Source organism: Monodelphis domestica, chromosome 2 (genome assembly GCF_027887165.1).
Source record: "Monodelphis domestica isolate mMonDom1 chromosome 2, mMonDom1.pri, whole genome shotgun sequence".
NCBI classification, from domain to species: Eukaryota; Metazoa; Chordata; class Mammalia; order Didelphimorphia; family Didelphidae; genus Monodelphis; species Monodelphis domestica.
In genome coordinates this window covers 160,470,118-160,491,769 of record NC_077228.1, presented here as the reverse complement: position 1 = coordinate 160,491,769, position 21,652 = coordinate 160,470,118, and the positions used below count along the sequence as shown (strand labels likewise).

General features: G+C 37.7%; 1 long non-coding RNA gene across 1 annotated transcript; it reads left to right on the top strand.

The window, feature by feature from the left end:
• The first annotated feature begins 12,299 nt into the window (after positions 1–12,299).
• Positions 12,300–18,229, top strand: LOC103094350 (uncharacterized). Its single transcript, XR_461872.3, has 3 exons — positions 12,300–12,754; positions 16,451–16,554; positions 16,979–18,229. It is a non-coding gene; the product is annotated as an uncharacterized LOC103094350 (long non-coding RNA).
• Positions 18,230–21,652: the final 3,423 nt, after the last annotated feature.

Genomic DNA, 21,652 nt, shown 5'->3' with positions numbered 1-21,652 from the left:
TTCATATGGAAATAATTGCCTCAGTTTTCTTTGGTTTCAGATTTTGCCAATTGTTTTCAGATGGATTATTGATGGAAATCAAGGTAATACTATATTTCATTGCATTCCAATTCCATACTTTGTTGAGCCATTATCCATTTAATTAGCACTTTGTTTCTAGTTCTTTCCTACCACAGAAAGTGGAATGAAACCCTATGAACATTTTATTTATGGGACATTTCTCTCTATTGTTGCCCACTCATTGGGTGTATTCCTTATAGTGTAATCACTGGGTCAAAGGGCATGAACAAGTTAGTCACTTTTCTCATATAAATCCAAATTTCTTTCCAAAATGGCCATACCAATTCATAGCTCCATGAGCCTTGTATTAGCTTGAATTATGTCTTCTTATAGATCACAGATGAACTAATTCCAAACTTTCATCATCTTTCTCAATATACTAGGCATAAGGTGAAACCTCAGAATTGTTTTGATTTACATTCTTAATATTAGTGATTAAGAGCTTTAAAAAATATGGTAGTTGATTATTTTTAATTCTTACAAAAACTATTCTTCTCTTTTAATTGCTTATCTATTGGAAATGATCTTTGTTGTGCTTTAAGTACAGTACATGTGCTTTAATGTTTTAAATCATTTGGCATTCCTTTTTTTGCACAAATGTTTTACATTTTGGCTCTGAAGATTTCCACATCACCCTCTCCATTGTAGAAGTTGAATACTTCCTAGGAGCAAAGCAGTCATCACTGGGAAGACAGGAACACAGAAATAATTTCATTTTAGGGCTGCTTATACTTCCCCAACAATTTTGTTTGCTCCTCTAAAGTTAAAGTCAATTTTTTTATTAGTATTTCAACCATCTCAATATAGTATCTATTCAAGTGGTTGGAACTGTGATTCACTGTTACTGACTGATTTATTCCTCAGAGAAATTAACATCATAAAAGCCCCAACTTTTAATCCCCCCCACAAGTGTATCTAAAAATTCTCTTTCATGTTATGTGACTCAAGTATCTGAAATATACAAACCCAAGTGATTCTCTCCCTTCTTATTTTATGATTGCATTTTCCACTCTGAAAAATCCCTGGCATACACAGACACTTCATCTATTTATATACATGATAAATGATGTTCTGATGGCCTTGCTAGGTAGATAACACACTACTATAAATTTGGTGAAGAGGAAATAGATACTCAGTTCTGGTCCTATTGCCCAGTGTAGATATCATTTACACTATAATCCCCATGGGCTAACAGCCCAAAGTACTCCCTCTGAGGCAAAATGGGAGTTGTCATGGTATGAGAAGGAAAAATTAGGTCCCTGAGGACCCCAGCTGGGTGAATTTGGAAACACCTGACTTTGTAGTGGTATACCAAAGATGTATAAAAAAGAGAGAGAGAAACTTCTATCTTCTGTTTTCTTTGCAAGTTATGTTCCCCCTTCCTCTTTCTCCTCCTTTTCCTCCTCCTCCTCCTCCTTCTTTCTTCTCCCCTTCTTCCTCTTCCTCCTCCTCTTTTTCCTTCTCCTCCTCCTCCTTCCTCTCCTCTTTTTCCCCTTCTAAGTATCAATTCCAAGAACAGAGGTTAGACAATTGCTGAGTTAAGTGACTTGCACAGGGTTACACTACAAAGAATCTGAGGCCATCAGATTTGAACCCAGATCTTCTTAACTCCAGACTTAGCAGTGTACCTTCCTCTTATGGTCATTTTATTCTTTTGGGATAACTGAGAGACTAAGGAAACATGACATCTTTGGGCCATATCACTCCTAGATCAGAGGAAGAGATTGTTCTGGTCATGAGCTCTTAAAGATTTTTTTAAGAGCTAAATTTGGCAAGAAAAGGAAAACAAAAAAACAACAAACAAACAAGGAAAGGATAGGCCTGCTGTTGGGGGAAGCTTTGTCATTACCGGTGAAACCTCAAGCAAATCATAGAGGTTTTTTTTATTGTAGTTTTCTTATCTGTTATATGCGGAGACTGAACTACACAATCTTGAAATCCACTTTTATCTTTAAATCTATGATTCTAAGATATAGTATGTAACTCATTCTGTGATGGGATGCTGTGGCTTGCTAGCAGTAGGTCCTCCACTGGTAAATGCAAGAGGTTTTTGATGACCATCACCCTTTTGGTAGCAAACTGCTTCTAAGACTTCTAAGTTAGCATCAGAACAAGGAGGCCCATGTCTGCAAAAGCCAACTCTGTATGTAAGGGACAACTGGTTAAATTTTTAAAAGTTTTTTCTCATTTCTCATGACAATGGTCCCCAAATGGAGTCATCTTTCTAATACAATAGCTGGGATATGGAACCTCTAGAGTTGTTCTAATGTGCATTCTCCTAATTATTAGTGATTTGAAGCATTTTTAATGAGACTGTTGGTTGCTTGGATTTTTTCCTTTCAGAACCACTTGTCCATATTCTTTAATCTTTTGATCTTTTGGGGAATGGTTCTTGTTCTTATAAACTTGTATGAGTATTGTATGTATCTTTGTTATAAGACTTTTATCAGAGAAATTATGGAAAGAGTTTTCCCTAGTTAGCTACTTACCTTTTAATTTCAACCCATTAGTTTTGTTTGTGCAAAACTTTTAAAATATGATAGAATTAAAATTGCCTATAATATCTCTTGCGATCATCTTTATGCCTTCTTTACTTACGAATTCTATCACTATCCATAAATGAGAGAGGTAATTTTCATTACCTTCTGTTTTGATGTATGTGTGTGTTTTAAAGGGTAGCTAAAGTGGCACAGTGGATAGAGCCCTGAGCATGGAGTCAGGAAGACCTGTGTTCAAATCCAGCTTCAGACATTTAATAGTTATGTGACCCTTCACTTTGTTTGACTCAGTTTCCTCATCTGTCAAATGAGTTGGAGAAGGAAATGCCAAACCACTGCAGTATCTTTGCCAAGAAAACCCTAAATGGATTCACAAAAAGTTAGACATAACTGAAAAGACTGAACGACAACTAATTTATCTTAATTTTATTTATTTAAAACCCCTAACTTTTGTCTTGGAATCAACATTGAGCATTGGTTCCAAGGCAGAAGAGTGCTAAGGGCTAAGCAATAGAAGTTATGTGATTTCACCAGGGTCATACAGCTAGGAAGTATCTCATGTCTGATTTGAATCCAGGACCTTCCACCTCCAGGCCTGACTCTGTACCCACTGAGTCACCTAACTGCCCCAACAAATATATTTTAAAGAAGAGAAAACATGGTATAACACACTAGCCTGAGAATAAGGAACACCAGATTTCAGGGTTTGTCCATGACATGACTAACTGCAAGTTATTTAATCCCCTAGGAACCCAGGTAAATCTCTCTGACTCTCTTACAGTCTGGTCATTATCTGCTTTAATGTTGGCTGTTTTCATGCTAGGAATTACCCATATCAAGGAAATCATAGATCCACACAGATATTTAAAGAAATGACTTAAAAAAAGAAATGTGACCATCTACAAACAGTTTTAGATCCATTGCTGTGGTAAAGTAAGTGCTATTTTCTGGTGGTCAATCTGATATCATTTTACATATTCAAATAAAGAAATCTCAATTAGCTATCAATCAAGTTTGAAGTTTCTGGTGTTTTGATGAAGACTTTTCTTGCAAAAGATTATTCTGTTCAAATGGAGTTCATGGCAAAAGCAGTTGTAATTGACAATAGCATTGCCATAAACGATCCCAATTCCAAATCTTTAGATTATGCCTCAGAGCTCATTTTTACTTTATTTGAAACTAATTTTCCTCAGCACAAACTAAAATAGAAGCCAATCTGAAGTATTCAGGCTAAGAGGTTCAAAAAGATTTGCCACAGGAAATGGATGAAATTTGATGTCTAGCCATTGGAATTGTTTCTTATCTACAAAAGGGGGCAGGGGAAGTTACTCCTATCTTCATTCACATTTTTTCATGGAATTTATGGTCAAATTCTTGAATTTGGTGTTCTGTTTGGTGAGACAAGTAACTACTTAACAGAATGTGCTCTCTGTGCTTTTGGATGCTTCAGACTTATTGGGAAAATTATTTGCTTGTTGGCTGATAATTTGAACCCTAACTTCAATAGTTCCAATCAAATCTCTTCTGGAAAATGTTGACTAGCTAACAGAATATTGTCAGGGATTAGCCACACATTTGCAACAATTGTATTCATCATGCATTGGATGTTCTTTCAGTGAATGTGGGAGTTAGTATAAAACCATTTTTTAAAAATTTTCACATGTTTTTGATATGAAAAGATGGTCTGAAATCACTTTGTGACTTAGAAGAACACAGACACATTCTGTTGTAATGAATCTCAGGATTTCTATGTATTGGTTCTAAGACAGAAGAGTGGTAAGGACCAAACCACTGGAGTTAAGTGACTTGCCCAGGGTCACGTAGCTAAGAAGTATCTGAGTCCAGATTTGAATCCAGGTTCTTCTGACCTGAGGCCTGGCACTCTATCCACTGTGCTACCTAGTGCCTTAGTTTATCCTTTTCTAAAAGAAAAAAAGGCTGCTCGCATTAACTATAAGTAGGTAAAACCAATTCATTATATTAAGCTTGCATTTTATTATCATTTTATGTTGTCTTGATTTACATTAATATATTCATCTACATATTTTTCATATGTGCATTCTTTACTCTGCACCACTTCAAATGACTTCTTCGATTTATTTGAATTCTAAATATTTGTCATTTTTTGTTGTAAAATATTTTTCATATAGTCAGTCACCAAGCATTTACAGGCTTACTGTGTTCTAGACACTGTACTAGAGATATTAAGGGAGATATGTAAGTAACTAGGCATATATATACAACACATTTCTGTTTTGTTGTTGAATCATTTCAGTCCCTTTGGTCATGTCTATCTCTTCCTCACCTCATTTTTTACTTTTCTTAGCAAAGATACAGGAATGGTTTGTCACTTCCTTCTCCAGTTCATTTCTAAGATGAGGAAACTGAGGCAAACAGGTTAAGTGACTTGCATGACTCACAAAGATAAATCTTCCTTATTTTAAGCCCATTGCTTTAGCCATTGTACCAACAATGTCTGCAGGATATTTAGAAGATAATCTCAGAAGGAAAGAACCAACAGTGGGGAATGGGAGTGGGGGCAGAGAGCCTACTGCAGAAGGTGAATTTTGAGCTAAGATTTTTTAAGAACCCTTATCTACTGTCTTAAAATCTATACTAAGTATTGGTCCCAAGACAGAAGAGCAATAGGGACAAGGTAATTGGGATTAAGTGACTGGCGCAGGATCACACAGCTGGGAAGTATGTAAAGTCAAATTTGAACCCAGATCCTCATCTGCAGGCATGGCTCTCTAGCTGCCCCTTTAAGCTAAGTCTTGAAAGAAGCAAGGGAAACTGAGAAGCAGAGGTGAGGAGGCGGAGCAATCCTGGCATAGGAAGCAGCAGAGCACAAATGCAGAGAGGAGAGATTGGAGATGGAATGTTGTGTGTGAGGAAGAACAAGTAGGTCAGTGCAACTGGATCACTTGGTGCATGGAGGAGAGTAAAATGTAAAAAGACTGGAAATGTAGAAAGTGCCAATTGAATGCTCAATAACATCTATCAATTAATCTGGATTCTAATGGGTGGGTGGGAGGACCCAAACAATATACCTTGAATGGAATTATCTGGAGGGGAAATGGGATCTTTTTAAAAACACTATACTCACTTTGTCCTATAATATTCTTTTTTTAAGTGACCTTTGAATTTTTGAATTGCAGGAGAGTGAAAGATGGCTAACCAAATGAGACATTTTTAAAGTATCTGAAAATATTTCTTTTGCTTAGATTTTGAAAGTTTTTCATTCCATGCAATTTAAAGATTCTGAATAGCTAAAATGACATCTATTTGTAATCTACGTGGTTAAGGAGATCAGAGGGGTCAGCAGATGCCACCCTGGAATCTGCCAACTAGCTTTGGAATGGGGAATTTGGGGATAGCTTTGTGAAGATTTCTAGGAGAAAGATGCTGGAAGTAGTTAGGAAAATGTTCTCTACTATGATACCATTGGGGATAGGTGTCTGGTATTTTGTTCTTTAATCTTCTGCTCAATAAAGAGACCTCTGGTCACTATTGTTGTCATGGTGGTGGATAAGTATGTTTACACATTGGTATGGATCATATTTGGTGAGATTGTACAAGGGCACTGTGGAGGCAATTTGTATCTCCTGTGACCCTGAATCTGGGAAGTGAGCTATTACTATTAACTGAGTAACTCCTGAATTGCTTAGCCTAGTCTTCCTCCACATGGGGGTGGAACAGGATGGTGCTAAGAATCTAAAGTCAGAAAATCTAGCTTTTACTGCAGTGAGCAGGGTTCATGGCTGACAGCATAAATACATGAACTGTCCCTTCTTTTACTCTCTTTTTTCCCCTAGTTATCATTGATTTCATTCTTTATATATAAACAAACTAGCAACCACTAACCTATGTTATGTGGTTAATATTAGCAGCATGGCTTTCAGTTTGGGGAATGGTATGTCCATGCAGTTGTGGTCAACAATTCTGAGTGTAATGATGTTTTAGTTCCAATACAATTTATTTGTTGAATTCTCAAGGATATTTTATTTTTGTATACTTTATACTTGTAGCATGGAGATTTTTTTCTTATTAGTTTAGAAAAATAGTAAATTTCTGGGAGATAATTCCAGTCAACTAGAGGTAGCTCTCTAGGTATTCAGCAGATACTAAATTTTTGTGAACACTAATTGTACATTTGCACAATTTCTGCCATTCCATTGAATAATCTGCATTAGTTGATAGATTCAGGCTTGTTAAAGATAATCTTTCTGTGATTTTTGGCAGCAATGATCCTAATTTTTTCCATTTCTATAAATAAATTTGAACAATTCATCCATTTGTTCAAAGCTACTTTGTCAATTTATTATTGTTTTGAGTTCCTGTTGATAGTGCCCATAAAGTACCCTTTGTTTTTCCTCCTGAATTTCAGCTGCTTCACAGACCTCCTCTAGAAATGAATCATGTTTGGTTGCATTCAACAAATCCTGTGGCATATTACTGTTGTCAAGCTTTAGTATTTTCTTTGTGAAGTGAGGTATGTTCATTGAAATTTTTTTTTACCTCTTGGTTGTATGGCATAAGAACATTTATCAGTCCTCTTCCTCTTTTATGGCAGGAAACAATGTGCTAATCTTTCCTTAGTTGTGATGGAATAAGGAGTCCTGTGTTTCATTAGCATCATAAGGGACTTTTGCCCTATTGTTTTCCATTTTACTATGCTAAAAGTATACATCATTTCAGGTAGTGGGTAGGTGTAAATCACTCTAAATATGTTCTTGCTTGGAGAAATTCCATGTGAACTGGAATGACCTCCAGGAATTGATGCAGAGTGAGAGGAGCTGAACCAGGAAAACATTGTACACAGAGACTGATACACTGTGGTACAATCAAATGTAATGGATTTCTCCATTAGTGACAATGCAGTGATCCTGAATAACTCGAAGGGATTTACGAGAAAGAACATTATCCACATTCAGAGGAAGAACAATTTGGAGTAGAAACACAGAAGAAAAACAACTACTTGATTACATGGATCAAGGGGGATATGATTGGGAATATAGACTCTAAATGATCATCCTAGTGCAAACATCAACAGCATGGAAATAGGTTCTGATCAAGGACACTTGTAATACCCAGTGAAATTGTGCATTGGCTATGGGAAGGGGTTGGGGAGGGGAAGGACAGAATATGATTCTTGTAACTAAGGAATAATCCTCTAAATTGACTAATTAAATAAAATTTTCAAAAAAAATGTTTTTGTGGTTGTGCTTGCAACTCAAGGGACTAGTTGATCTCTTAACACACACACACACAGCCTCAACTTGCTTCTGGACAACCTCCTGGGTGTATGTGCCTTTTGTCTGAAGTTGACCAAGACATTTTTATCATCTTCATCCATTCATTCAATCTGACACCAGTATTGAAGCTTAAGACCTTCAGCCTCTATTCTTTCTGGGTGACCATTAAGAATTTTATATATATGGAGTTTAAATGGCATTTTGACATTGTTGGAGAAAGTGTTTATGAGATGAAATGGTTGCTTTCAGTAGAATCTATAACTTGATGTAATAGGTTATTTTCATATGACTTTCTCTGATTTGAAAGCCATTTTCAGTTCTATTTAAAAGTAGAGATAATGGATTCTCCAATTGCTGATCCTCTTCTCCCTACAAGAAATCCAACATTAATGATGTTTTCTCCCTCTAGGAGATAGATGCCTGACTTTTAAAATTTTGCCCAGTTTTGTCAGTTCTACTTTTACACTATCTTCCAAGTATGTCCTCTTCACTATCCTTAATCAGGCCCTCAGTTCATTCCTATATCAAAAGCCTACTAATGGGACTCCCTCCTTCATTTCCCCCCACTATAATGTATCCTCTATTTAGCTTTCAAAGGAATTTTTACTAATATCATGGCCTCCATTCTTTTTTATTTGTATAATTGGCTCTAAACTCCTTTGCTGGTATTTAAATTTTCTTACAACCTGGCCCACTCCTACCTTTCCATGCTTCTATTTTATCTTCATGCAGACATTCTTTGATCTATCCTTTCTGGCCTATTTGCTGTTTCTCTCTCTCTCTCTCTCTCTCTCTCTCTCTCTCTCTCTCTCTCTCTCTCTCTCTCTCTCTCATAGAAAATGTTTAGCAAATTCTTGTTGATGGTGTAATTTCTACAAGAACCTCATCATTGCCCCTGTTGTTGCCATTTCTTGAGCAGGGGAAGTCAGTACTTGACAATCTAGACCAATGATGGTGAGCCTTTTAGAGACCAAATGCCCAAATTGCAACCCTTACACAACATGTGAACCCTGCCCTCCCTTACCCCAAACAGAGGAGGGAGGAAGCCCTCCCATTGGGTTGCTGGACAGAGGAGTGAGTCATGTGAGAAATGTTCTCAGACACATGTGGCAAGGGGGAAGGGAGCAGCCCACTCTCGCATGCATGCCATAGGTTCAACAACATGGATCTAGACTGAACTATATTTAAACAATGAAGCTTCAGCAGAAGGAAGACAGGAACCTTAAACCAGGAAGGCCTCCTATTAGGCTACTTTGTTGCCATTAACTATTCCTCCCCACTCTGGTAGTCCAGAAGAAGGTACAAGGGGAAAGGTGAAAAGCAACCCTGAACAGAAAGGGTGATTTATGTAGATCTCAAGTAGAATTGTGAGTCCTTCATGAAGAGTTTATGTATCTGATTGTCAGTCATCAAATCATCTTAGAGATGACTACAGTTACTGGGTGCTGGTCAGAGGAGTTCTCTGTATTCTTTCAGCATGCATACCCACTACCCTCCATGAGAAGACATTCCAAAGATACTTCCAAGCAAAAGTTCATATCCATATTAATAGCAAGCTTATCTCACCTGACCAATCCTGCCCCTTACAAACAGCAAACTTACACCCTTAAAATCTGCCTTATTAAAAAATCCCGACTTTCTATCTTAGTATCAGTTCTAAAACAGAAAAGTGGCAAGATCTAGGCAATTGGGGCTAGATGACTTGCCCAAGGTCACATGGCTAGGAAGTATCTGAGGTCGTATTTGAACCTAGGTTCTCCTGATTCCAGGTCTGGAACTCCATCTATTATGCTAAACTGCTTCATATTGGAAATGATTTGTTTATATTGAAAACTTCAAACCATGCTCCCTCAGGTATTTTATTCAATAAGGTTCTTTTCTCACCATAATGCTTTCTCAGTGTTAGGCATTACACTAAGTGCTCAATAAATTTTTACTGAATTCAGTTTAATTACACTTTCTATTCCCACATCAGTTCTAAAATAAGATTCTATGATGTATTTGTTTCATTTTAAAGATGACTATATCACTAACCAGCATTCAAATTATCGTTTAATCCTCATTCTCTCCTTTCCTGCAGAAAGATTACAAAGAAACAGAGATTCTTGTGGAACAATACAGCTCTGCAGCAGAAGATGGTGGAAAATAAAAGACTGGCATTTGCCCACTTTTCAACAGCCCTCAGGGTTGCACACCTGCCATCATTTCAACATTTTCCCACACAAAATCAACACAATTTCCATTGAATGATTTCATTGGCCCATATCACCAGATGATGGTGATATATCTGAGGATGCTGTTTTGCGATTTCATTGATGCAGAAGACTCCTTGGTGAGGAAACTTCTTTCACTGGTGTGTTTATTTTCTCTGAAACTCATATGTATGAACTATATATAAACTCATATGTATATATACATATGTGAGTATGCATACATACACACACATTCCCAAAGGGACAGGAAAGAGAGTGGAGGGTTCTCTCTCTATATGTAGTGAGACCCACTTACAATATGGGATGCTCTCTTGTGCATGTGGCTCCAAGGGAAGCAGGATAGAATCTTTAGCCTCTTTTCTCCCTACTGTTCTCCCAGGAATAATATCATTCTTATTAGGAGGAGAAGCAAGAGTTGAGGCTGGAGGTCATCTTTTTACACTCCCTAGATAAAGGGTGAACTAGGATAGAATCATGTCAATCTATTCCCTCAGATATTGTTGATCTAAGGCAGTGATGGTGAATCCTTTAGAGGGGCAAGTGATATGAGAAATGTCCCCAGGTGCCTGTGGAGAGGGGGAAGGGAGCAGCCTAGTCCCATGTCCCTCTGGTTTTCTAGTAAAGAACTCTGTGAACTCTGTGCTGGAGTGACAGCATGTATGCCCACAGAGAGGGCTCTGAGGGCCCCTCTTGCATGTGTGCCATAGGTTCCCCATCACAGATATGAGAGACATGATCAGGTTCTGTCTAACTCTTGATCACTTTGTCATTTTAAGGGAGAGAAGAAGAGGACCCCAAGCTCTAAATCTGACTTGATCCCTTCTATGCCTAAAAATAGTTCCACATACTTATATAATACTCAGAGAATACCCACTTATTCAAATTGTAGCAGAACAGAAATTGGAGAATATGTACATAAGAGAATATATACCAGATAACATAGAATATAAGAGTTATCCCTTTGGGAGCAAATTAACTTGGCTCAACTAAGAGAGAGAATCCTGGCTCTCACCCAAGGGGAAACTCCCCAAAGTCTCTAGAGTTGTAAACTGAGAATTAGGATATGATGGAGACTGCTTACTTCTCTCATGTCTTCTCAAAATCTTTTAGGATTGACCTTTTCTATCTTCTCCCTTGAAGGTGGAAATCAACTCAATACTCAAAACCTGAATGAAGGTGACCATTCCCAAAGAAGGGACTGACCCTGAGGAATTCTTCAAAGAGAGACTAGCAGAGAACTCAAGCTTTTGCCTCCTCACCACTCTGTTCTAACACTCTCACAGGAAAGGACCTTTATTTCCATCAGTAGGGAGAGAGTCCAATGACCATGGGCTTTGGGATAGAGGCTAGATGCTTAGAGCCCTGAGAGGTTCAGTGACTTGCCCATAGCCACAGAGCCAGTATATATCAGAGGTAAGAGTTGAAACTAGGTCTTTTTGGGTTAATGACAATAACTGACATTTCTATAGGGTTCGCTTTGAAGTTTGAAAAGGGTTCTTATAACTGTGGAAATGAAAATGCATTAGAAAAATATGTGATTGATCATGTAGGGTGATAGGGATATGATTGGGGTTTTGCTGTTAAAAGATCACTCTACTGCATATATGAATAACATGGAAATAGTTTTTGAACAATGATACATGTATAACCTAGTGGAATTGCTTGTTGGTTTCGGGAGGGGGAAAGGAAGAGTGGGGGGGATCATGAATCATGTAACTATGGAAAATATTCTAAATAAAAAAAGGAAAAAAAGAAAAGTGTTCTTATACATATTATTTCATTTGAATCTCTCAATTTGAGTCTCTGGGCAGTTGGTAGTATTATTTTCCCTATTTTATAGGTGAGTAAATGGGGGTTCAAAAATTCTGTGACTTTCCTCCAAAGAATAAGTACCAGGAAAGGGATTTTAATCTAGGTTTTCCTTACCCTAGCATACTTTCCTCTATATCATGATAAAATTCTAAAAAGGAGTGGTCTACTGGATTTTCTTTGTGACCTCTTGGATTGCAGATCAGATTTTTTCCCTTATGGGAAGGAATAGATAGAACACACTGAATTTTGTAAATACGAATCATAAAATAACAGAATTTCACAGTTGGAAGGAATATGAAAGATCTTGAAGATAAACCCTTAAGGACAGTTATATAGCTGAGAACCATGGAATTTTATAGGGGGAGGGGCAGTTTTCTACTTAGGCATGTCCATTGGTTACCTGTTTCTGATGTCACAAGCAAAGAAAATTACAGGGACACAACCTAACCAGGCTTCCTAGGAAGATCTCTTTAAATAGAGCATGGAGCTCAAAGTTTCCAGGATAGAAAATTATAGTATGGACAGTTCCAGGAGGAAAGATTTCAGAAAAGGGGCAGAGAGAGTGTGCCAGGCAGAGGCACAAACATCATTTAGAAGCCTTGTGGGTATCAGAGAAATTAGAAATTTCTGAGCCTACCATGATCTGTGTGTGAGAAGTAAGTCTGCAAACATCAACCAGGCCATGCATAAGTGAAGAGGAAGGTGTACTGGTCTGGTACAGAGACTGAATGAATGATAACAAATGGATAGGCAGAGTTGTTCAAGTATCTCTGAAGCACTTTCAAAAACCAGAAAAAGGCCTCCAGGATGGTGGGTAACTGTAGGTATTTACAGACAGACACCGTAAAAGACCTTACCTGAAAGGACTATGTTATGTACTAGCAGAGGGAGAGTCCAAGTTCATAGGACCTTCAAAGTAAGTATTGACAGGAGTCGATATCCTCTTATGGCTTCAGCCCACTCTTCCAATCTTGAAATTTTATGGGATGCTACTCAATAATACAAAGAAGGGATAGGTATTGCACAATGGCCATAATTCTAAATTGTCCCAAGGAGATTATGGGAAGAATGAAATTCTGCCGACACAAACTATTCAAATGATGAATAATTGGGGACCTATCTTAAGAGCCTGATGTGAATGCCAAGAGAATTTATTGACCAATTGAGATTTAAAAAAAAATATGTAGAAGATAATAAGGAGGCAAGTAGGTGACTTGGTGGATAAAGTCAGACTGGGGCTGGAATCAAGAAGACATGAATTAAAATTTGGCCTCAGACACTTACTAACTGTGTGACAGGGCAAGTCACTTCACCTTTGTTTACCATAATGCTCCGGAGAAGGAAATGGCAAACCACTCTAGTTATCTTTGCTGTGAAAATCTTACAGACAATATTGGTGTGTGTCTTCTGGGTCATGAAGAGTCAGTCAAGAGTGAATGACTGAATAACAACAGAAGATTAATAATCAAAATAATAATTGATACTTGGAGAATACTTTAGAGTTTGCAAAGCACTTTTTACATGCATATTCTCATTTGAGCCATACAACCTGGAAAGGTAATGGAAGAAGATTATACAACAAAGTAACCTAGTCCCAATAAGGATATTCGTTGTTGTTGTTGTTAAAGGGATCTGGGATTCTTTTGGGGCATGGAGTACTCTCTATGAGGAAATTCTTCCTACCAATTCTTTAGCGGTTGCTAGAATCTTAAGAGTGTTGCCTGATTAGTTTTCAAAGGAAGAAATTCAAGCTAACAGCAACCCTATGAAAACACATTTCAAATCAGCAGTAGAGAAATGCAAAATAAACTCTGAGTTTCTTCTTTAAAGCTGTTAGATTAGAAAAGATAATATGAAAATGATGAATGTTGGAGGAAAACAGTCTCACTAACACACTGCCATTGGAGCTATGATTTGGCCCAGCCATTCCAGAAGGCAATTTAGAACTATGCCAAAACATTATTAAACTATACAAATGGTTGGGCCCAATCATGCTACTAACAGGCCTATATCTCATGAGATTAAAGAAAAAGAAAGATGGTCCATAGATACCAAAAATATTTATAATGGTCCTTTTCATAATGATAGAATATAATAGAATGTTACTATGCCATAAAAAATGGCAAAAGGGGACAATTTCAAGCCAGGGAAGACCTGTGTACCAAGTGGTTCAGTGGATATAGTGCTGGACTGAAAGTCAGGAAGATTTGAGTTCAAGTCCTACCTCAGACACTTACTAGCTGACACCTTTGGCAAGTCACTTAACCTTTGTCTCAGTTGCTTCATCTATAAAATGGGCATAATAATAAAAATAACCTTCCAGGACTGTTGTGAGACTAAAATGAGATAGCATTTGTAAAATCCTTTGTAAAACTTTAAGTGCTATACAAGTGCTAACTATTATTAATTAATTAATTAATTAATTGAGTGGAAGAGAATGATTTACATTACCATATCACTATAAATAAAAATTATTTTTAAAGACTTGATGACTTAGTTCAATGCAATTATTAACCACAATTCTGGGGGACAAAGAAACATTGCACCTCTCCTTCCAGAAAGGTGATAGACTTAAAATGCTGAATGAGTCATAAATATTTGGATATGGCCAGTGAAAGGATTTTTAATTATGTTTATTTCTATAAGGGTTTTAATTTTCTTCTTATTGTTAATGGAGGGAGGAATGAGAGGGAAAGAAAATAAATGCTTATACTTGGGAAAAATAAAATATTTTTTAAACTATTACTTTGTCTTAGTAATGTTCTGGAACAAAAAGCTAAGGGCTAGCCAAATGGAGTTAAGTGACACCAAGGGTCACACAGCTAGGAAGTTTCTAAGGACAGATTTGAACATGGGTCCACCTAACTCCAAGACTAGCATTCTATCCACTGAACCATCTTGCTGCTCTAAATTTTTTTTAAAGAAAGTTGACTAGGGGCACTGAGAAGCTGTGACTTACCCAGAGTCAGAGAGCCCACATGTATAAGAGAAAGGCCTTAATCTTATCTTCCTGATTGTAAACTTAGGTCTCAATCTATAACAGTGATGGGCAACCTTTTGATCTTAGTCTGTCAAAATTTGCCAAAAAAACAAGCATAACTCAAGTGGTGTGTCACTTTGAGAAAAAAACCCATAATTTTGCAATATTTATGGTTTAAATAACAAAAATGTATAATTGTAATATATAACTGTATTTAATAAACCAAAAATTATTTATTTAATTTACCTGCTTAGTGACTTCTTTGTTCATCTGTCAGTCAGTTTCTTTCATTGGTCTTGATATTATTTAACTTGTTTGGGGTGCCATGAGGTAAGATAAGTGAGGGGGAGGGGGAATTCTTTAACTAATCTGCCTATTAGTGATTTTTTTTGTTGCTGAATTTCATTGGCTAAATCTTCAGTTGATGGTTGGTATTTTGTACACTTCAAACCCAAGCAAGCGCTACTAACTTCATCTATCAATCTGTTTCTTTTGTTGGTTTTGATATTATTTAACACTGTGAATAAGGTCTCACAAAAGTGCATAGAGGGAAAAATTATGAGTAAAGCCATTACTATATTTTTCAGGGTGTTAAAAGTGTCTGCTAATTGGTTCCAGGCTCTCCTCCATTGCACGTGGGCCAGAGGGGGGTGGGGGTGGGTAGGGGAAGGGGAGAGTGCTGGGACCAGCATCTTCCACCTACCAGCTGCCTGCCTGTGCTTACTCCTTCCTTGCTCATGTTTCTCCCCCTACCCCCTGGAGTCCCACACGTCCCAACCTCTTGGCCCCCACCCACCCAGGCCAGGACATGTGTCTCCCCCAGCAGCTTCCATGACCTGAGGCATGCTGAGCCCACATGTGGAAAAATGTCATGAAAATGGCTACGTGTGTCAATGCTGACATGCATGTCATAGGTTCATCATCATGGTTCTATAACAAGCTTCCTCCTAAGGACAGATTAAGGCTTAAGCCTAAGTATAAGTAAGTCATTCAAACTTGTTCCAAAGAGTGATAACTAGATTATATAATTATATATTATCACTTGCATTCATGACTACATCTTGTCCATCAAGATATCACGAGAGGGAGAAAGCTAAGGTAGCTCAGTAGACTGATAGCCAGGTCCAGAAATAGAAGTCCTGGATTCAAATTTGGCCTCAGATACTTCCTAGCTATGTGACCCTGGGCAAGTCACTTAACCTGAATTACATAGCCATTACTGTTCTGCTTTGGAAACAATGCACAATATTGATTCTAAGATGGAAGATTAAGGTTTTTAAAAGAAAGATGTCAGAGGAGACTTATCAAATGCTTTTCTGGATTCTAGATATCTATCTATATGGCATTTCCCTCATCTGTTGGTTTAGTCACCTTGTCAAGAAAAGGAAATGATAAGGCTGTCCACATGACTTGCTTAGCACTTGGATATCATTGTTAGATGGATAATGCTTAAATAACCTGTGAATTATGGGGAAGTTCATAAAAAGAGAATGTTGGCTCCTCTCTGTTGAAGATCTTATTGTGTTCATAAATAATAAATATCCCTTTCTAAAAGTTTAAAGACCCCAGATTAAAAGTTATAGTCATATATATGATTTAAAGGTCCATGTGTTATTTGCTCTGCCATTGCAGTCTTGGTCAAAGCTGATGGGTGGTCTTTTGGAAAGAACACTGGATCTGGAAGCAAAGGACCTAGGTATGGCATTTGGACATGTTCTTTGCTTCTGTGACTTTGGGTAAGTTATTAAACCTCTCTGACCTTCAGTTACCATCCCTGTAAAATGACTGTGTGGGAACAGATTATTTTTAACATTTCTTCTAGCTCAAGAATTACGACCTTATGTCTTAGGTCAGAAAGAGAAGAAAATAAACATTTATTAAGCACCTACTGTGTGCTAGGCACTATGCTATGTACTTTACAAATATTATTTCATTTAATCACTATAGTTCTTACTGTTACTAATGTCCTCAAAGGTATTAGTTAAACATTTTTTTAAAGTTTTTTTTTTCTTAATCCTGCTTGACTTTTCATCATCATCAACAAATTCATACTGAGTACATACTATGTGCTTGGCAAGTTCCCCTGAGATAAAATTTTGGCATATGTTCCTCTATAGATGAACCTGATAAAAAATCTTACATTTTCTGTCTATCTTATAGAATTCACTGAGGAGTGATCCATACTGGTGGATACCAGCACCAATAATAGAATGGAAGGAGGTGAAGGTGAGGAGGGAATCCTTGCTATCCAAAGATTGAAACCAAACTGAGTCCTGAGCCTACTGTGATCTCATCTAGTCCAAAGTCTCATTCAGTACAGGAATCCCTAATGCAATGACCCTTGGAGATAAGCATCTAGCCCTTTTCTGGACACTTCTAGTTCTGTTGTTGGATCATGGTAGAATATGCTTTTTCACCTAACATACTTGGATCACTGTTATTTTTTTTTAGTTTTTAAACATTATTTTATTTGGTCATTTTCATACATTATTCATTGGAAACAGAGATCATTTTCTTTTCCTCTCCACCCTCTCCAGCCACCCCTCCCCTAGCCGACTCACGATTCCACTGGGTATCACATGTGTCCTCAATCCGAACTCATTTCCATGTTATTGGTTTTTGCATTAGGGTGTTCATTTCGAGTCTCTCCTCAATCATTCCCCCTCCACCCCTGTAGTCAAGCAGTTACCTTTCCTTGGTGTTTTTACTCCCACAGTTTGTCCTCTGCTTGTGGATAGTGTTTTTTCTCATAGATCCCTGAAGATTGTTCAGGGACATTGCATTGCCATTAATGGAAAAGTCCATTACCTTCGATTGTACCACAATGTATCAGTCTCTGTGTACAATGTTCTCCTGGTTCTTCTCCTTTCACTCTGCATCACTTCCTGGAAGTTGTTCCAGTCTCCATGGAATTCCTCCACTTTATTATTTCTTTTAGCACAATAGTATTCCATCATCAACATATACCACAATTTGTTCAACCATTCCCCAATTGAAGGGCATCCCCTCACTTTCCAATTTTTTGCCACCACAAAGAGTACAGCTTTGAATATTCTTGAACAAGTCTTTTTCCTTATTACCTCTTTGGGTACAAACCCAGCAGTGCTATGGCTGGATTAAAGGGCAGACAGTCTTTTATCACCCTTTGGGCACAGTTCCAAATTGCCCATCAGAATGGTTGGATCAATTCACAACTCCACCAGCAATGAATTAGTGTCCCCGCTTTGCAACATCCCCTCTAGCATTCATTACTTTCCTTTGCTGTCATGTTGGCCAATCTGCTAGATGTGAGGTGATACCTCAGAGTTGTTTTGATTTGCATCTCTCTGATTATAAGAGATTTAGAACACTTCTTCATGTGCTTATTAATAGTTTTGATTTCTTTAACTGAAAACTGCCTATTCATGTCCCTTGCCCATTTTTCAATTGGAGAATGGCTTGATTTTTTTTGTACAACTGGTTTAACTCTATAAATTTGAGTAATTAGACCTTTGTCAGAAGTTTTTGTTATGAAGATTGTTTCCCAATTGGTTGCTTCCCTTCTAATTTTAGTTACATTGGTTTTGTTTGTACAAAAACTTTTAAATTTGATGTAGTCAAAATTATTTATTTTACATTTTGTGACTCTTTCTATGTCTTGCTTGGTTTTGAAATCTTTCCCTTCCCAAAGATCTGACATATATACTCTTCTGTGTTCACCTAATTTACTTATAGTTTCTTTCTTTATATTCAAGTCATTCACCCATTCTGAGTTTATCTTGGTGTAGGGTGTGAGGTGTTGATCCAAACCTAATCTCTTCCACAGTCTCCCAATTTTCCCAGCAGTTTTTATCAAATAGTGGATTTTTGTCCCAAAAGCTGGGGTCTTTGGGTTTGTCATAGACTGTCTTGCTGAGGTCATTTACCCCTAGTCTATTCCACTGATCCTCCTTTCTGTCTCTTAGCCAGTACCAAATTGTTTTGATGACCACTGCTTTGTAATATAGTTTGAGATCTGGGACTGAAAGGCCACCTTCCTTTGTATTTTTTTTTCATGATTTCCCTGGATATCCTTGATCCTTTGTTCTTCCAAATGAACTTTGTTATGGTTTTCTCTAATTCAGTAAAAAAAGTTTTTTGGAAGTTCAATGGGTATGGCACTAAATAGATAGATAAGTTTGGGTAGGATGGTCATTTTTATTATGTTAGCTCATCCTACCCATGAGCAATCAATGTTTTCCCAATAGTTTAGACCTAGTTTTAATTGTGTGGAGAGTGTTTTGTAGTAGTTGTGTTCATATAGTTCCTGTGTTTGTCTCAGTAGATAGATTCCTAGGTATTTTATATTGTCTCTGGTGACTTTAAATGGAATTTCTCTTTCTAATTCTTGCTGCTGAAGTGGGTTGGAGATATATAGAAATGCTGATGACTTATGTGGGTTTATTTTGTATCCTGCAACTTTGCTAAAGTTGTTGATTATTTCGACTAGCTTTTTGGTTGATTCTCTAGGATTCTTTAAGTAAATCATCATATCATCCGCAAAGAGTGACAGCGTGGTCTCCTCATTGCCAGTTTTAATACCTTCAATTTCTTTTTCTTCTCTAATTGCTTCTGCTAGTGTTTCTAGTACAATATTAAATAATAAAGGTGATAATGGGCATCCTTGTTTTACTCCTGATCTTATTGGGAAGCCTTTGAGTTTATCCCCATTGCAGATGATGTTTGCTGATGGTTTTAGATATATACTGTTTATTATTTTTAGGAAAGGCCCTTCTATTCCTAAACTTTCTAGTGTTTTCAATAGGAATGGGTGTTGTATTTTATCAAAGGCTTTTTCTGCATCTATTGAGATAGTCAAGTGATTTTTGTCGGTTTGCTTGTTAATATGGTCAATTATGTGGATAGTTTTCCTGATATTGAACCATCCTTACATTCCTGGTATGAATCCTACCTGATCATAGTGGATAACTCTTATGATGACTTGCTGGAGTCTTTTTGCTAGTATCCTATTTAAGATTTTTGCATCTATATTGTTACAAGGGAATCACTTTAAAAGACTGATATATATTAATTTAAGGTCGCCAAGGAATCAGCTATGTAATTCCTAAATGAAAAACTCAAGTCAGCCGTCAGCCTTTTTTGGAGTTTAATTACAATAGGAGCAAGAAAGGAATTAGAGATATAGAGAGAGAGAGAAAGGGGAGAGAAGGGAATAGGGCTTAAATACCCCTTCTGTTTAGGCTGGGCCAAAAGGCCCAAGCCCTTAGATAGCTGGGGCAAAGAAAAGAGATCAGTCCCTATTACTCACGTGTCCAAAATGGAGAAACAGTCTCAGAGGCCCCCACCTTCAGCTTCCTTCAGAGCAAGCTTCCCCAGAGCCCAGGAACCACCGACCAAAAACTCAACCCCCCTCCCCGAGTCTCCAGACCCTCCTATCTTTAAGGAAACCATCCAAGTTGCCTCCCCTCAGTCCTCACATCTACCAATCACTCTTCATCAATTTCCCTGTCAATGGAGGCTCTCGCTTAACCCAGGACCGCCCAGAGGTTTCTGGCTTTTGCACATGTCTGTTGAAGGTCATCTTTTTCAAATGATTAAATCTTTACTCCTTTGTTACAGCCCTTTCTAAATCCTGTTAAGTTGAGTATGGTAGAGATTGGAATAATTAAATTTTGATCTAGGCTGCAGCCCTTACTCAATCCTATTAGGACTGAATAGGGTGGAGATTTATTCCAAGTATCTCCATTGTATCAATTCTTTTTTTTTTTAATTTTAATATTATTTTATTTGGTCGTTTTCATACATTATTCACTGGAAACAAAGATCGTTTTCTTTTCCTCCCCTCCCCCCCCCCCCCCCCCCCCCCGCCTTTCCCTCTCCCATAGCCGACGCATGATTCCACTAGTTATCACATGTGTTCTTGACTCGAACCCATTTCCCTGTTGTTGGAGTTTGCATTATAGTGTTCATTTAGAGTCTCTCCTCAGTCTTATCTCCTCCAACCCTGTGGTCAAGCAGTTGCTTTTCAGCGGTGTTTTTACTCCCACAGTTTATCCTCTGCTTGTGGGTAGTATTTTTTTTTTAGATCCCTGCAGATTGTTCAGGGAAATTGCATTCATACTTATGGAGAAGTCCATCACCTTCGATTGTACCACAATGTATCAGTCTCTGTGTATAATGTTTTCCTGGTTCTGCTCCTTTCGCTCTGCATCACTTCCTGGAGGTTGTTCCAGTTCACATGGAATTCCTCCACTTTATTATTCCTTTTAGCACAATAGTATTCCATCACCAACATATACCACAATTTGTTCAGCCATTCCCCAATTGAGGGGCATCCCCTCATTTTCCAATTTTTGGCCACCACAAAGAGCGCAGCTATGAATATTTTTGTACAAGTCTTTTTGTCCATTATCTCTTTGGGGTACAAGCCCAGCAGTGCTATGGCTGGATCAAAGGGCAGACAGTCTTTTATCGCCCTTTGGGCATAGTTCCAAATTGCCCTCCAGAATGGTTGGATCAATTCACAACTCCACCAGCAATGAATTAATGTCCCCACTTTGCCACATCCCCTCCAGCATTCATTACTTTGCATAGCTGTCATGTTAGCCAATCTGCTAGGTGTGAGATGATACCTCAGAGTTGTTTTGATTTGCATCTCTCTGATTATAAGAGATGTAGAGCACTTTTTCATGTGCTTATTAATAGTTTTGATTTCTTTGGCTGAGAATTGCCTGTTCATGTCCCTTGCCCATTTGTCAATTGGAGAATGGCTTGATTTTTTGTACAATTGATTTAGTTCTTTATAAATTTTAGTAATTAAAGCCTTGTCAGAGGTTTTTATGAAGATTGTTTCCC